Below are 4,140 nucleotides of genomic sequence, written 5' to 3'. Positions count from 1 at the left end.
CTTTTTAACAAACAAAATCGGAGCTCCCCGGGGTGAAAAGCTCGGTCTTATGAATCCTTTGTCTAGAAGTTCGCTCAATTGGCTAGATATTTCTTGGATTTCTGCATGGGCTAATCTATATGGCAACATGGCAATTGGCGTGGTTTCGATTACTAGGTCAATTCGAAATTCGACCTGTCGCTCAAGGATTATTCCTAGGAGGTCTTCCGGAAATACGTCTGGAAAATCGTGCACCTCCAGAATGACCTTGATGCTCGTTTCCTCTTTCTGTTTGTCCACTACGTGGGCAATAAAGACATGATTCTTTTTATGCAAGCATTTTTGTGACTTGATGCACGAGATCAGACAGAGGTTTGCACTGAGTTTCTCACCGTAGATAATTAGGGTTTCATCGTTGGGTAGCTGAAGGAGAACGACCTTCTCACAGCACATAATATCGGCATGGTGGAGGCTTAACCAATCTATACCGATGATCACATCAAAGCTTCTAATAATAATAAGCATCAAGTTAATTTGAAATGAGTGATTATTTAGTGTTAGCGTGCACCCTAGAAATACATCATTGGTTGTTTCAGTTTTCCCATTAGCCATTTCCACCGTGAAGGTTTCGTTTAACTTTTGGGGATTTTGGTTTAGTAAGTGTTTAAACTTATGGATCATGAAACATTGTTCGCCCCACTATCAAATAAGATGAATGCATAGATGTTGAGGAGGAACGTACCGGTGACTACCGTTGGATCCTGCACAACCTCCCCATGTCCCATTGCCAAGACTCTACCTGATCCCCCTGCACCCTTCGTGTTGGCCTTAGGACAATTTCGCTTGTAATGGCCAATCTCAGTGCAACCATAACATGCCTGACATGCCCCGACTTTGTTGGGTTGTTTGTTTGTTGCGGCTGTGCTCTGCAATATCAGGCGGTGTTCCTTTTCGATTGCAGTTGGTGCACTATAAGTCTCGGCGTGCACCGTTGTGGTGGAAGCTGCATTTATCACACTTTGGTTGAGTACCTGCGTATGGCCTTGCAAGTGTCGGTGTGGTTGATGTTGGTGTGGTCTGAGTGGTAGCAGCATGAACTGCTACGGTTTGTTTCTTCTTAGATGATTCTTGAGTCTGTCGCCTTTTTCTTTTGTTTCCCCAGTTTTTCTTGTTGTTATCCTCCTTCTTTGTTCCAGCGCCGGAAGTCTTCGTGCCATTTTATCCCCATGGTCGTACAACTTTTACGCATGGCGCTTAGCACTATCGAACGTTGAGGTGTTCAAAGCAATCACATTTCCCTAAATTAGAGGAGTTAACCCCCAAATAAACCGTTCAACCTTCTTACCCTAAGAAGGTATCATTCCTAGGCACAAGAGTGCAAGCTCCCTAAACATGGCAATGTATGCTTCAATGTCGGAGTTCTGCATGGTATGATTCCACATTTCTTGCCCAAGCTTTTGCACTTCACCTCGGGGACAATTGTCATCCAGCATCATAGTTTTGAGGTCTTCCCATGACATAGAATTTGCGATTGGGAGAGTAAGGGCCTTGAAATGGTCGTTCCACCATGAAAGGGCCCTTTCAGCAAACGTACAAGCTGAAAATTTTACTTTGATTTCATCTGGAAACCCGCAGATTTCAAAGACCGATTCGATCTTCTCGAACCACTGAGTGAGAGCTATCACACCTCTGCTTCCATTAAATGGTTTTGGTTTTGCATTGGTGAAATCTTTGTATGTGCAGGTTTTTGGGTGCCCTTGATTATCATTGTGATTGGAACTTCCTGTCCCATTTCCATTACCTCCTCCTTTTGTGCTCTGGCTAATGTGTGATAATGTTGCCATAATCGCAGCTGAGACTGCCGCCTGGAAAGCATCAGAATCCATCTCCAGTGGAGGCGGCGGCGGCGGTGGTGGTGCGTTTGTAGTGTTTTTTGCGAATATACCTTCTAGGCATTTCTTGCTATGAGACAACAATGACGATGAGTTTATGGAACCCTTTGTTTCAAACGGTTATGGTGGTTCGGTTGTACTTATAATTGAAATGGTATTACATCAAGTAAAAATGAAAAGAGAAAACATAGCAGATTACAACATCACAAATGAAACACATCATCGTTTCATTAATGATAAATTTTAGTGCATAATGCATGAAAATTGACCTTTGAAAGGTCTATAGTACAATCCCCGTTGTGGCTTCATCTGGATCGTTTGGTTGGCCGTCACATGTGCTTGGTCACCAATGTCCCTGGTCCGTCGAACCATCACAAGAAGAGCTCTATCCATCGGGCCTCCATGCTGGAGGTTGTAGAATCCCCGCTCCATGTCGATGGGTGGGCGTTGGCCCTAGTTTCGGCTCCACCTCTCTATGTCGAGTGCCTAGGGGGGCGTTGAACCATTTTAGCCCATCTGGTGTGTCAGCACCCTCGCTATGTAGGGTGGATTGATGACTTCGGAATCTGCGTCCTATTCATCCTCCTCGACATCCTCGTCAATGTCCTCCTCTTCAAACACTAAATAGGCTCCTCGGGATCCTCCTCCGGCTCTGCCTCCATCCATCCCCCATTCCCCTGATTGGAGAGATAGGGGTCTCCGGGAAGGTTAAAGCCAGCGATAGTGTCTGCACGATAATATGTAAGTGCGAGGAAATAGATAGCATGTTAAAAAATACTCCTATAGTATTTTTATGTCTTTTAGTTTTTGTTCTTAGACCCTTTTTTATTATAGTTGATGAGTTTTAGATTTGTTGTCCACCTTGACCGCTCCTAGACACATGTTAGTCGTATCTCAAGTAAATATAGTTGATCGGGCTATATTTACCCTAGATATGATTACATAACTATCTAAGTTTAGTCACGATGTCCAACCCTTCTTCTTGTTTTCTAATATGCATGTATGTGTGTACACTTGGTAAAATATTTATATTTTCAGAGTATACTTTTTAGTCAGAGTATTTTAGACCCCTTGTATTTATGCTTAGATATACTAGTTCACTATAAACAATGCTTTAATACCAATCTGTCACACCCTCGAACCAGGACGGCAGAAACGTCTGGGGCGGATGACGTCGTTGTGTAATATCATAGCAGTTGAATATAAATGTTACATAGCAACCAAACATCATACATTACAATATACCAACATTCATTGTTTACAAATTATACTTGTTCTTCCATTACACAAAAATAACATAAAGTATGATGTCTCAAAAAGATAGCAAAACATCTACCTCCAAGGCTCGAGTACCTGTTCACTGAGTCCCTGAGAATACAAGTCGTTTTGAAAAGCGTCAACATAGAATGTTGGTGATTTCATAAGCATATTTGTAAGAAAACCTTTGTAATATCTTTGTTTATAATAAGTTTTAAGACTTCAGAAAATCCAATATTTTCTATAGAAAGTAGTTTGTGATTCTCGTTCCAAAACCATGTATAATTTGCATGCATGTTCTTTGTTTTCCTTTGTTTTCATTTAAAAAGAATGTGTTCCCAGAAAATCCTATATTTTCTGATATATATATATATATATATATATATATATATATATATATATATATATATATATATATATATATATATATATATATATATATATATATAATCTTAAAACCCTAAGACCGGAGTGGTGATAATAGTTTACAAAATAGAAGAAACATAGTTTTGTATTTTATAAAACTAGTAGGGTGTCGATTCTTCATAAATTTTAAAATAATATTGTTATTCCCTATGTGATTTGTTACAACCATGCTAATACGACTAAAGCGCCTGTCTTGATGTTCTTCAGGTGTCGATTTCTAATAAGATATTTGTCACCCTAGATTGGCCCATCTAGCTGTAGCGAATAGTTCAGGTGTGGGGGTGTCAACCCCGTATAGATCTATACAAAATTACCTCGCTCTCCCTCTAGGAGACTCTGGTCATAACTACAGGACTGATGGTGTATACTAGTTAGGTACGTTGAAGGAGTGTCTCACAAGAACCTCAAAAAAAATTGCGCGAATTTATCGAATAATGCCTATGGCGTTCTTAGTGTTTATTTATGACTGCGGTTTTATGACACACGGATATTTCTGTTGTATAACTCTGTCTTGTGTACCAATTTTCTTGAATTAGTCATAATGATATTTATAAATAATTACTAATGGCTTGTCAACTTGCAATAT

This window comes from Lactuca sativa, chromosome 9 (assembly GCF_002870075.4).
Source record: "Lactuca sativa cultivar Salinas chromosome 9, Lsat_Salinas_v11, whole genome shotgun sequence".
Classification (NCBI taxonomy): Eukaryota; Viridiplantae; Streptophyta; class Magnoliopsida; order Asterales; family Asteraceae; genus Lactuca; species Lactuca sativa.
Note: the sequence above shows the minus strand (reverse complement) of the source record.